At 47.0% G+C, this 14,135-nt stretch overlaps 1 protein-coding gene across 1 annotated transcript in view; it reads left to right on the top strand.

Annotated features, from left to right (window-relative positions):
• TNNI3 (troponin I3, cardiac type) overlaps nucleotides 1-3,754 on the top strand; it is a 54,295-nt gene extending 50,541 nt beyond the window's left edge. The window contains exon 9 of the mRNA XM_069642598.1: nucleotides 3,581-3,754. The gene's annotated coding sequence lies outside the window, so the exon portion shown is untranslated. The remainder of the gene's footprint in view (nucleotides 1-3,580) is intronic.
• The last annotated feature ends 10,381 nt before the right edge of the window (nucleotides 3,755-14,135 follow it).

Here is a 14,135-nt window from a genome sequence, read left to right as displayed (position 1 = left end):
ACAACTGGTGTCACACCTCGTTTGAGAATAATGCGATGCTCAAATCCTTTAAGCAAACCAATCTTGTCATTAAAGACATTTGGAAACGTTTTTTCCAAACTCTCTGCATTGTCACACACCTTTTCAGAAATGCACAGGATGGGTACACTTTCTCCTGGATGAATTTTGATATTCAATGCAGCTTGCTCCCACCATCCTACTATTGAAAAGCCATCCTCCGCCACATACAATCTGCAGTATGTCTTGCGTCCTTCAAATTTCAATTTCACCCAAACACAACCTATAATATTGATAGGTGTCTTTCCATAACCTGTTGCTCTGGTGTTTGTCATCTGTAAATCTTCCATCTTCTTCTTCAAAACATTTACATACGTCTGTACATCAACCATAGTATAAGGGGAACCTGTATCCACCATCACTTGTAACGTTACACCATCAATATCCATAGGAACCCAAGATCCTACTCCACCATCTCTTGGTGTAACAGTAAGTATCTGGACTCTATCCTCTGCCCGATCTGTTATTGCTACCAAATTACTGGAAGCAGCACTCTCCTCGACTGCTCTCACGCCCATGGTAGTTACACCTCTGCTTCTAAAAAATCGACCAGTATTCCTACCAAATCCGCCATTAAATCTGCTTCTTCCTCTGTTGGTGCGACACATCTTTCCAAAATGTCCAGTATGCCCACACCTAAAACACTCTGCAGAGAACGCTGGACACTCCTTTTCCATATTTTCATGTTTGCTCCATCCACAATATGTACACCTATTATTTTGCTTGAATGCACCTCCTCCATCTTGTCTGTAAACACCAGATGCCTCTGACCTGACCATTCTCTTGACCATGGCAACCAGTTTTTCTTCTTGATTGTTTAGCTGATCATCATCTATCCCTTGGACTGACTTAATTCCCGTGAATTCTGGTTTACTTTGAACCTATCTCATACATTATTCACCCATTTCCATCGACCTGGCTATCTCCACCGTCTTCTCTAATGTGGGATTTTTCGCCTGCCATAGTCGTTGCTGAATACGCGGGTCAGCCACATGCAACACTATCTGATCCCTCAAATATTCATCCGTGACTCCAGTGAAGGCACATGTGGCCATTAGTCCTCTCAATGCAGCTACATATGAATCAATGCTTTCTTCTTTGCCCTGTTTTCTTGTGAAAAATCTGTATCTTTCCAAAACAATGTTGGACTTATTACCAAAATGTTTGTTCAATTTAGCAACTACTATATCGTACTTTCTTGACCCACTTGACGCTTCACCCCATGTTTCTTCATCTTGTTCTAGATCAGGTAACGACCTAAATATCCTCAAAGCTTCTGTACCAATACAGTGTAACAACGTTGCTTCCTTCTGATCATCATTGAATTTTGCCCCACCAATCGCTCTCAAATACACATGAAAGTTGTCCTGCCACTGCTCCCAGGGGCATGTTGGATTTCCAGGAGCCGACAAGAATTTTATAGGAGCAGCCGTGTTTTGCATGGCTAAAGCTTGATGATGAATAGTCTGTAATGTCCTACTCATAGGTAGTACCTTCTGAAGTTCATTAGTATACTTCTTATTTTATTTCCGAACTTCCTGTTTTACAGCAAAAAAACGAACTCAAATCATTAACGCCGTGCACACTGTGAGCGTTGTGTTATTCTCCGTTAATTTATCTTCTTTGATACCTTGTAACTGTATCAGCACAGCTGATCGCTGAAATCGCGATCATACGAAAAAAAATATATTTTTTTTTTTTTTTTGTGTCCAAAATGGCCGCACGCAACTCACGCACGAAGGTCCTTTACTCTAACTTCCAGCGGCAGTTGATCCACCCTCTCGCGCTGCCCTCGTTTTCCCTTGTAAGATGATATTCTACTTCCTTGATGAATTATCACTTTTCCATAATGCAGCTCACCCCTTCTTTGCCACCAATGTATCCTCCGGCACCGCAGCTCACTCTCAAACGACTCTCACGCCATATACTTTCACATCCTCTCTTTCTCCTGTCCGGGGGCTCCCTCCACTGATCAGCATCCTCGTCGCCAATTGTAGTGAAATAGCTTTGTGATAAATGTACAAGTAACGCCAGTACATTTAGCTTATTAATTAGTTTAATAGGAGGAGCCCCCGAAACGGGCTTTCTCATTCAAGCCACATCTTCGTGTATGATTCCATCAACATTCTGGAATCATACACGAAGACGTAACTATGGTAACACTTAACATTCTTACACTCCGCCCCTCTGAATAAGCCTCTCTAGAGCGACACGACAGCCTTACTGAGTCTCATGCAAACCTCGTGCGAGTGCCTTGGATACATTGAGCGGAGACTGAGGAGGGGAGGTGCATGGGTTAATGAACAAGCAGTTTCGAATTCGCACTGTGCCTAGAGGCTCCCAATTTTAGGGGGCATCCAAGGTCACAATGATTCTTTTATGTGTCTGACCCATCATTGCATGTTAAATGTTGTTTCAAAGGTCCTCACAGATTCTTGAACATTCACACTACAACAAGTGAGAACACGGCATAGCCCCCAGCAATGCCTTCAGCGCACTATTGATGCAGTGAAGTAAACTGCAATGGCGGCTATTCTGGAATGTTCACTTCAAAATGGAGGCAACGGGCCTGGAGTGTGTGCAGCTCCAGCACCTGGTTAAGGTTTCTGGAATTAGAGGGGCTAGTACTATTCTTTCCTGGCCGGTATCGCCCGCTGCAGCCATAATCACACTCACTTCTTGATAATTAAAGACTAACAGTAAAACATTTTGTTTTGGTTTGTTTTACTGTGACAATGCTCTTCCTAAAAATCACACTGCCAAGAGTTGCCAACAGGCTCCAAGTCGGTGGGATCTTATCGATCCAGTCCTGGCTTTCTGATCATGCCCCTGTGCATGCTGGAAGTTGTAGGCCCATACTTCCAATGGAAAGCACCCAATTGTGTATTCCAGAATGGAAAGCGATGCTGGCTGCAAGGGCATGGACCCCTTTGTGGGTGTGGAACATGGAGTGTTTGCCCATTGGAGCATCTACACCCAATAGAATTGGGCGACGGGGCAGACTAGGTGGAAGGAAGTTCGCTTAGCTGGCAAACGCATGTCATACTTCACTTGACCTCGGGGAGTGGGGCCCAGAGCGTGTCGAACACAGGAGCAGAGCTCTGGCTGTGCCCCATGGCACGAGGGAGCCGTTCATCCAGTCCTGCTCCAGTGGCATGGCACACACGTGGGCCTACTGTGCACCCCGTGTTTCACAGCTTTTGATGTGCACATACATGACGTTCTTTTGATGACCTGGCATCTGAAACATTGCAATAGATCATGTGCTACCCTTCAGGATTAAATGCTATGACTTTTCTCAAATTTCTTCTATACACTGTACACTAAAATAAAATGCAAAATACTAAATGGAAGACAACAAAAAATGGGTGAAAAAATGTAAACAAAAATAACAACAACCATCAATGCACTGGCCTTTTAAGTGGGCGGTAGCCCTCAGGAAAATACATAACTTCTTAAAGCAGATACATACAAAAAACCAGTGTGCGCCCAACACGTAACGGATGCATATTTTATATTTCAGGTCACACTGAGGAGGAAAACATCCCTGCAATCCTGCACCCCCAGAAGCACGGACATGGCCCCACGCACTGCAAACGCGCATTCCCGCATCCTTTGGATTGGCAGGTTCCTTGGGCAGAACGTCTGCGCCAATCTCAGGATTCGAAATAAACCATTTTCCACCAGCTAAAAAAAATGTGATTGTGTGCATTGTGGCAGCCTGTAGATTGGAGAAAGCGTGAGAATGAGAGAGTGAGTGTGAAGAAAGGTGAGAAAAAAAGCAAAGCTTGCGCAAAGCCATGAAAACAGCACTTTTCACCTGATGGGCACCTCACTCATCACCTGTAATTGTGGAATGCATCTCTTGGTAACCTGCTAAATGTTTTATAAACTGTGCCCTACTGTATTATTGTATAACATGTAAATGTGTTACCTACCTGTACCCCCTGTAGCTAAGTAACAGCGCCTCGATGCCCAGGGGCTGTTTGTGCGCTATACAAATGTAAACATAAATAAATAAATTATGTGTGCCACCTTGCTGAAGATACACACGCACCTGGCACATGCCCGCTTTATTATGTCCTCAGCCAGGCCAGGAAGGGTAAGGGTCAGGTACCTGCAGCTTTGACTCATATCAGGGATGGCAAGCGTGGCTAGTACCAGGGCAGGAAAGCAGTTGGGCTAGCAACCCCGCTTGCCCTCTTTAACCTTTTGCCATCCCCAAGGTGGCAACAACTTATCTTGTCGCATGTGGGGGCACCGTCTGCCAGACTGATGGATCCATACTGCTGCGCCATGGCCCCACCCTATTCACCCACACGCAATGTCTCAAACTGGACTTGGTTGGGGTCTATGCCAGTGGTATTCAAACTGTGGGTCGCGACCCCCTAGGGGTCCGCGGGTGCATCCCAGGGGGGCCCTGAGAGCTCAGCATGAAAAAAGATTTATTTATTTTTTTAGATTGGAAGAAATGGGCAGGGGTGGCCCACATGGGCGGGCTGAAGCATGAAACTGTCTCAGGCAACAATGAAAAAGTGGCCCACAGTTGTAAATGGATATTCATTCCTTTAGTCACAGACTGGGCCTCATTACTACTATGGCGGACCAGTAACAACGGTGCTGGTATGCTACCGGCACCGTTGCTACCGTTCCGCCATAGTAAGAGTTGTGCTCGTGGGTGCTTGACAGCCCCCGCCAGGTCTGACCTCAGCTCGTCGGATGCACCAGCACCGTTATTAACGGTGCCGGTGCATCCGAGCTCCCCATTCCCATTTGAGCCATATGGGGCTCAAATGGGAATGGGGATCTACCGGCACCTTCGAAAGGGCAATTATCATGTCCGCCTAACTCGGCATGACCTAGTAATTGCCCATTCGCGGGTGCCAGACCCGGATGCAACTCCAGTGGCAGCCGTGCCGGTTTTACCGGCACAGCTACCGCCAGAGTAGTTATGAAGCCCACTGTTTCAATAGTACCCAAAGGGGTGCTTTGTGTTAAAATGTAAGTAAATTGTGATATATTCAGCAACAATGGTCAACATTACTAACTGCATAGTTAAGTAACTCATCAAAATGGTCCACATTGGCCAAAATGGTGGCCCATTTTGATTGGCCCAAACTAGCATTTTACATTTTTGGTACAGGCATTGCCCTATAGGCCTGTCCGAGCCTGGCGGCTCATCCATAATGGCAAGAGGCGCCCACCCAGTGGCCCCTCACCCATTATGGAGGAGCTAAGGAGCCAGCCCAGTGAAACAGTGAGCACTCCCTCAGCTGCTTTATCCAGCTAATGGAGTGCTCCTGGGCTGGCTGAACTGTCAAAGGGAAACACTGTTTCCCTTTGACAGTTCAGTTTAGTTCCCCAGCCGCACATGCTCACTGAGCCATGCAAGTGCTGGGGCGTTTTGCTTCGCCAGCATTGCATAGCTCATTGGAAATGCTGGCTGGGGCACTGCATGTCTGTATGTCCGAGGGGGAGCTCCTGCGCCTCCTCGCACATACGGACAGAGCAGCTGGAGCAGGCCGTTTCAGCACCCACACACAGGCCAATGCAGAAGGTACGTTTATGTTCATTGTTTTTATTTAAACATGTGTATGGATGCGTTATGAGTGAGTGTATGGTGATGGATGCTCATGTGAATGATAGAGTGATTGATGTATGAATGTGCAGCGCCTTGCATATACACATAATCATATTCATTGTGTTAGGACCAGTGGGGCCCAGGGGACAGGGATGGTATCTTTTTACCGGACATCTATCATTCAAAACCCTCTGCCTTGTCCACAAGGCTTTCTGGGGCCTGGGTCCAAAATACCTTCAGCTATTCCTCCGCAAATACCTCCCCTCTCGAGCTCTTCACTCCTCTACCTCCAACTCCCTCAGGGTCAGTCGTTTATCAAAGAAACGAGCTGGGGGTAGATCTCCGTCTTCGGCTGGGGCCTCCCTCTGGAACAGCGCCCTGCCACTCTAAAACTTGAGGAGAACCATCTTTCTTCCTGCACTTATCAGACCTACCCTGTCTGCTGCCTTAAACGTAGCCCTTGCAAATTGCTGGCTGCACTACCACTGTTTGTTGCCTTTATTATTTATTTATTGTTATTTATCTGTTTCTCCTCTGCTTCGCACTTTCCACTTCTCCCCCCTTCCATGCACTTTTCCCCTCACACTTGCGCGTTCTCAATGTCACTGGGCCTAGTAAGATCGCTGTTTTATTCTCCTCTGTTCCCCTCCCTTGCCTTGTCACGCTCTGAAACACTTGTGTACGAGTGCGATAGAAATAAAATATCAATGCCTGCCCCCTGGACTCCCAGCAACAATTGCAAACTGTTTGGCTATTTACCCATTTTTTGTTAAAAGTATGCTCTACAATGCAACATTTTAACCTATTATTTAAAAAAAAATTCACAGGGGGAAACCCCCCCGAACCTCCCCTTAATGCCCCTCCACTTAAAAAAGATTCACCAGCCGCCACTGGCCCTCAGACTGTGTTGGGAACGGGTTTGGGGAACCGAGGGACTATGGTGGGAGCACAATGGGCGGGAACCATGGGATAGTGATGGGAGCAGAGTGGGGAGAGCCCTGGGTGTGTGATGGGGTGGGGAGAGACCAGCGACTGGGTAGGAGTGGGATGAGGGAGCCCAGCGACTTTGATGGGAGCAGGTGACGGCGCGCAATATATACTGTCCATTTGGCATTTCTGGGGGGTCCCGACCTGCCCAAATTTTGCTCAGGGGGGCCCTGGCCAAAAAAGTTTGAAGACCACTGGTCTATGCTAACTGGCTCTAGAATGCTTTGAACACTTAGCTGTGGGCCCACCCACTTTTTCCTATGCCTATACCAAACAGCGGGTGTGTATTCGCACGCACAGGCTCAGTGCGCATGCTCCAGAGGGTTCAGTGGAAGAAACCATCGACCACTGCTGCATAGGGGCTTCGGAGGTGGGCCGAACGCACCCGTCCAGGGGAGTCTGCTTACATGGGGTGGTGAAGGGCTTGACTTCCTCGACTGGGCGGTGGGAGGTCCTAGTGGCATGTGAACAGTTTTCAAATTGTGAAAGCCATCGTTGACAGTCAGCTCTGAAATATTCTCTCAAAAGCCAGGAGGTTATCCCGGTGCTGGAGTATTTGGACATGAGTCCTACTTCAGGGGGTGTGGCATTGTAAGACCAGCCCCCTCCACAGGCTATTTTTTTCTTTGTAGACAGCCAATGGCATAGCAATGTACGCATGCATGTGGCGACCTTGACCGCTATAAGTGGGCCAGGGCCATCCGGGCCCAGTCCCTGGCAGGGTTTTAAATTGTGCCAGAGATAGGACCCTGCTGGGTCCCCAACCAGGGAAATATTCCCCCTCCCACCCAGACTACAGGCACATTCGCCCCTATGCTGCAGCAGGAGTGAACCTTCAAATCCTGGAGGTACTGAAATACTACAAGGAGCCATTTGGACACAACACTTCAGTGATCACTGTGCAGCGTTGCTATAAGGAAATGTTTTGTTGAAATGTGCCTTTGGAAATATGTCTCCAAATGGTCAGAAAACTGGAAGACATGTTTCAGTAGATAGAGGAGGGGAGTGAGCAGGGCTCGTGCGAGTGGGCCACAGGGTCGCCTGCTTTCCGGGAGGGATCTGTGCCTGCAGACCTTTGCAGCAGATGTGGTCCAGCCCACATTGCAGTCCATGCACACATGTTCCTTACAGCTGTGGTCTCCATAAACTAAGGAGGATAGATCAACTTTATTGGTATGTTTTCATTTCTGCCTGTAGTAACCAAGACAAGGTTTGAACTTCCATAGGCTTTCTTCACTGCGCTGTAAACAACAGATGTTATGTTATTTGATGTTCTTGGGATTTGTACCGTGTGCTGCAGCCACTTGCATGGCCTCCAGGTGCTCTGGCGGGTCGGAAATTATGAGTGGGTTTGGTTTGTTAGTGGGATGAGTGGGAGAGTACACACATGCCTTTGCTATGGTGTTGGTAGTTTCAGTTCAGACAAAACAATCAGTGTGTGGGTATGCTTCTAAGTGGTCTAGGTTGGTGGGCGTACAACGTGATCGCATCCACACCGGAGGCCTTGTGTACGCATGGCGTAAGGATGCATTGGGCGCGTTGAGATTATGTAAATTATTGGAGGAGGTGTGGAGTTGTGGTCTTTGGTAAGTGTGGGGGGGTGTTATAGGTATTGTGTGTGCTTTGGTTTGCACGTGCCATGTTTGCAGGAGCATGGTGGGTTTTAATGGGGAAAAAAGTGTGATTGTCATGCCATCGAGTTAAGTCCCAGTTCCGAGGGTAGCTTGTTGGGTAACTGAAACCCAATGTGCGGTGGTCAGCTGTGTTTGATCCCTTTTTGACAATGACCTCTGGCTTGCGGGTTCGCTCGGAATATTAAACAGGCACGTTTTTACTGCTTTCCTGAAGTTCAGGTGTTTCATTGAAACGTTTGAAAAAGCTGATCCACCGTATTTCATTTTCGATCAACATTTAGGCTCAAGGCATATTGCCGGAATTCAGCTCCTTGGCCCTGAATTGCCTTATGAGCAAAGGAGAGAGTTTTGAAATTGATTCTCTGCTTGACTAGTAGGTAGCCAGCGTAATGATCTTATATGTTTTCTCGAGTTGAGTCTTAGAAGGAGACTTTTTGCTGCATTCTGGATTCACTGACGTTTTTTGGTGAGGTAATCAGGCCTGCCAAGGTAGGTTGATGCCGCTGGTACAGGACTCGAAATTTAGATTCAACGATCAGGAGCGAAAATCAGCTTCTGGGTGTCAGGCAATACCGAGTAGGCCAGCACTACCGCGGGGGAACCAGGGGCGAGTACTCCGCACACTGCAAATCTAACTTTCACATGAGATGCACAATTTCACTTTTTGCCCATTGTATATGACCCATTATATTTACATGTGTCCTAGATGTGTCCTCATTCTTCTTTATTTACATTCTAAAACACTCATGGTTAACGTCACATATGCATGCTTAGAAGGCACCAGTTGGCGTGGGGAGCCAAGCGTAGCCCCTGATAACTGCTGGTTCAAGCTAACCAGGCTCTTCTATGCGTTCCCCTTAGCTGCTCGTGATTTTATGCCACATCAGACACTTCACAGATCATGCCCTCAACTATTGTTTTTTTTAACTTATGTTCTCCTTCAATTTAGTATGTCACTTAAAGCGCTGATCGAGAGGATATTCTTATCCACCGCGTATATAGGCTTGTTGGTGTGTTGGACTCCATGACCTATAGCTTAGTTCTTACTTAACAGTAGCACCCGGGGGAGAGTTGGCAACCAATTATGAGGCCAGATACAACACAAGCTTGACTATATGGTAAACTCTGCATTTGCCTATTTTTTTCCTGGGCACTGTCCTCCACACTGCCCCTAAAGGCACCCCTGTGACCTCAAACACTTGCCTTTGTCCCCACACTGCCTACCCGGAACTGCCCAGTGCCCCCACCCACTGCCTCCCACTTACCTCCGCCACAGGCCCCTCACCAGTTCGCCACCTCCATCGCTTCCATGGACATAGAAAAGGCATTTGATTTCTATGTGCATGGCAGCCATCTTTATTCATAGTTTGTTTTAAGAGAATTTCGCGAGTGATGCTGAAATTCAGGGACATCATTTAGGGGTTGCCAGGGGTCACAACTGCAACCCCTGAGGTCTCCCTTGCTACCCCTAAAAAAGAAATGTTTATGCAAGGTCCTAGGCTGTGGCCAGTGCCATGTGGCTCTTTGCTTCTGGAGTGCTGGCTTTCGTGTTAGGCCTCTTAAAAAAAATAAAAAATACAGGAGTTCCACAAGTCTTACACTTTCAGCATTCACCCTAAATATTCTTAAAATATGAATACCAAATAATGTGTCTTTCTAGAATTCATTACAATAATTGCTAAACTCATTAAAGGTTTATTTCAGGCACACTTCAGGGGGCGAGTAACTGATTTAGTCTGTTCTTAAACACCTCAACTCAGCCTTTCATCCTTCTGAGGTTGATAAATGAGTACCAACACAGGTTGGGTGATATTGTATGTATATTTGTTATATATAAATTGCTTAAGCGTAAGTGCTATTTAATAACACACCATTATCATTTGGCCATGGACTTCTTTTTGCATTCACAGTAATTTGGTAATATGGGCCTATACACACTGATTTTAACGATACATATGGCGGTCCATTATTGTATGAAATGTATATCACAATATAGTGATATTGTAAAATGTTTCGCAGTGTACTTAGGAGCAATTCTATGTGATGCCACTTCCTGTTTTGTCAAGTGGTGAAACGTCGTGTTCCATCGCTTCCCGTGATATCGCTTCGGGTGGGGTCAAATGACATCACTTCCTGTGATGTCATCAGAGGTCAATGGTCGTGTGCTGTCACTTTTGCTACCTTTGGCATTTTGGTGAAATGACGTCCATGGCTGAATTCCACTGAAAGATGCCATTAGCACGCTGGGTCACAGCCTGCCAATTTTTAGCATGATGCGTTAATAACTAGGATTCTTGTGAATTGCAAAGAGTTCAAAAAGGGGAAACCCAATTCAGTAATGAAAAAAACGGAGCAGCTGAGTTCAGAGGGGCACGACTGGTTGGGGTTTTTCTCCAGCGAGAAGACTGGGATGCAACGTAATTTCCTTTCAACAGACTATACATGATGTCATAGCATAGAACAGGGCATTTATCCTATGCCAAGTCGCCATCATGGTAGTGTCGAACATGGGTCCTACACATTGGGCAGGGCAGAGGGCATTTAGTCACAGAAGAGGGAGGGTGTGGAGTTGCCTAATAAGATGATGGCAAAGATGGCGTCATCAAGGCAGCTCCAGGTGGTTCTTTAGTAAAAATAGCAATAACTTCTCTTTTTACAAACTCTGGCCACTGCATTTTTTGCCATTTACTAACATTGCACATAACAGCTGTCCATGCTAAGATGGCGGATGGCATTGGTGGGCACTAGAAGCACAGATAAAAGAAGGGCACATGCTTCTCTAGTTTTGGAACTGTTTGGCTAAGGACTGCTGAGTTCTTGGCTCTACCTCGTCATTAGGAAAGTATGGCATTCTGGCCATTAGATTTCTTACCTGCAAGAGAGGAGCAGGCAGGTGGCACACAAGTGGCATTCTCTGGGACCGAAATTGAAGGTGGCAGGCAGTGTGCCACACCCTTGTGCGATCATACATGCCAAAGTCCCATGCCAGCCAGGAGGGAGACGTTGAAAAGGAAACTGAGAGAACCGAATTTGCCCTCTGACCTTCATTGTAATGAGGCCTATTTTAGCAGGAAGTAAACGTATATACAAAATTTCATTTGTGTCTAAACAGTTGGGAGTCTCCCCTCCTAAACAGGACGAGTTGGCCAGTCTATATGCCTGAGGATCAGTTCAGCTTTGATCACCATGTGCCAGCAGCAGCTCCCTCATGTCTTTTTTGAGGATGTGTTAAAGTTTGAGGACACGCAACCACGCCATGCCAATTATCGTGCTGTGCCTGTGAGCTCCTCTCTGAGTGTTTGGCTGGGGCGAGGTTATACTTGACAATGGTGCTCCTGCTGCACGCGCATGCGCGGAAAGTTCTATTTTCAGACCATGCTGGGTAGGGGATGTTATGGAATGAAGGAACACTGCCAGCTTGGAGGGCTGGGTGGGCGTGTTCAGAACGCTTTCACCTGCTCCCCCTGCCACCGCAGCCTCATCTCCAAATCCCTGCCCGCTTTGGGAGAGAAAGGACAGGTAGATATTAATAGGTCTGGAATGCAGGATCCTATTACCCCCGTGTCAGTTCCCTTGGCTGAGCTCACCCCTGACGCATGAGATAATGGAAGCGCTATTTCCAGCACCTTCCATTGTTCAGCTTCGACACTTTGGCCATCCGCAGTGAATGGCAGTGTAGACCTCACTCTGGACTAGGCAGAGGAGAACAGCTTGGCCCAGGCTTCATGGCACACATAGGACTTTTCCTCTAGAAAGAATCTCTCACTACATTCCTAACAGATAATGAAGGTAATCTGGTACTTCATTCCTATATTTCCCTAAAATATGTAAGCCCTGCGCATTGATGGTCGTAATTTATCATGCATGGCTGCCCAGCTGTGGAATTCCATCACCTAAAAAAAAATAAACTCACTATTTTACTCTTTCCTGTTTCCCTGATATTCTCACAATCCAATATGCAAAGGAGGCAGCGCAGCCAGACCTCATTGGTAAGGGCGCGGTTAATAAATAACCATTCGCATAACATAACATGGCACCAACTTGGACTTTCAGAGAGATCCAGGGGCCAGAAAGCTGAAGAGGTGTCCTGACAGGCGGGGGATAAGGGGAGAATATCCGACAGGCCAGCACCTTGGGACGGCCTGAAGGGTTGAGCAGTTAGTCGCACGCCAGACCCTTGAATGTAGGGAGGCCTGCAGACTTTTTCCAAACGCTATGGTGAAGAGGAGAAAGGGGGGATAACAGGAACGGGAGAAGTGGAGGAGAAGTGGAAAACAGTGAGAAATCAAGGGGTGACGGTGAAAAGAAACAAGGCTGGACAGTGAGTTAGGAGGTAGGGAGAACATGAAGTAAGGAACTAGGAGAGGGGGCCCCAGCAGGCGGGGGTCTCCCTCTTCCCTCACAGTGGCTGCAGAAAGGTGCCCTCCCAAATTGATACACGTGCCTTGAGAGCCCAGCGCTAGTGTCATTTAGAGGGCAGGTAATCAGGAGGTAATCAGGAGACACTGACAGGTAGACCCCCTAATTTCCCTAGGAAAACAGGGCTTATTTGGGAACCAGAACATTATGCAAAAAGAAATCTGTACCACCATTCACAAATATAACCCATTTCAAACCTTGTACGCCAACTAGTAAATGGAACGCAACCCACAACACACACCTGGATGCCAGTTCAAACCGTCTTCACATAGGTTTGTTGACAGCTGGAAAACTAGGGTCTAGTAGAGGAGGACTGTTGTCCCAGGCATGCAGGAATTCCATCTTCACCCACAATGTCCGCAGAAAGAGCCACACTATCCTCTGCCCCCCGCCCCCTCAAAACATAACAATCGCTGCGAGAGCCTAGAGCTAATTAATGTTAGCGGAAATGCTGGTGGTACTGCCAGGGATATGCCCCTTCATTTCCCTAGGCACACGGGCTTCTCTGAGGGCAAGGACATACCGGTTTGATTGAGGTCAACCTCCTTAGGGTGCCATGGGGCAAGTTCTAGCCCTCTCCTAGCCAGGATAGCAGGAGCCCAAGTCCTGACTACAAACAGCTTGTGTGGGTGAACCATAGAGGCGCCATTGCACTGATGGCCGTGCCACAAGAGTGCAGTGGTTGCCTTTTGGAGCTTTAGGGATTCATGGAGAGCTCACTGAGTAAAACGATGCCGGTTTCACTCCAGGATTTGCTATTAATGATTACTACTCTGCAGAAGTACAGAGATAAATTGTGCCCAACACACCCACTCAGCCCCCACACTGCTAGTAAACCAGCAGTGATCCCAATCATAAAGGTGAAACATCCACTGCCCGAAAGGTATTGCTCCCTCCTCTCTTTTGGTAGCACAGGTGGAGGGAAGGCTATACTCTTGAGTCGGGGAGTGAACTGTTATAGTTGCAATACAAACAACAATAATACAGTGTTACTTAAATAAAAGAGTGTCCAACCAAGGTTCTGTCAAAAATAGGAATTTAAAATAAAAACTCTCAATGCAAACAACAAATTTAAAACTCTTAAGAGCCACCCCTGTAAAATGAACACAGAGAAAATGCACTTTGGGGGGTGGGGGGTAAGGGCATACTGGTTTGATAGGCAGGAATCTCTAGGCAATGGGTTTCAAAAGCAAATATCAATGTTCAAGAATATGTTTTGTACAAGGCAAAAAAGAGGGGATTAAAAATCCCTGAGGTCTTCAAGCAGGACAAAGGGACAGGCCACTTTCACAATATTTGGTTCTTGTTCTAGGGAAAGGCAGGCGATGTCCAGGTCGTTGTAGCTCACAAGCAGATCAAGGCAGGAATCAGGGCCTAGCGCTGTTTCTTGATTTCTGGGTGTCTGGGAGAGCCAATCCAGGGTTTCCAGGGACAAGGTAAATCCCCTTTCCTCTGCC

The sequence above is a fragment of the Ambystoma mexicanum genome, chromosome 1q (assembly GCF_040938575.1).
Source record: "Ambystoma mexicanum isolate Mex_15411 chromosome 1q, UKY_AmexF1_1, whole genome shotgun sequence".
Classification (NCBI taxonomy): domain Eukaryota; kingdom Metazoa; phylum Chordata; class Amphibia; order Caudata; family Ambystomatidae; genus Ambystoma; species Ambystoma mexicanum.
Note: the sequence above shows the minus strand (reverse complement) of the source record. Positions and strands in the feature narration are given on the sequence as shown.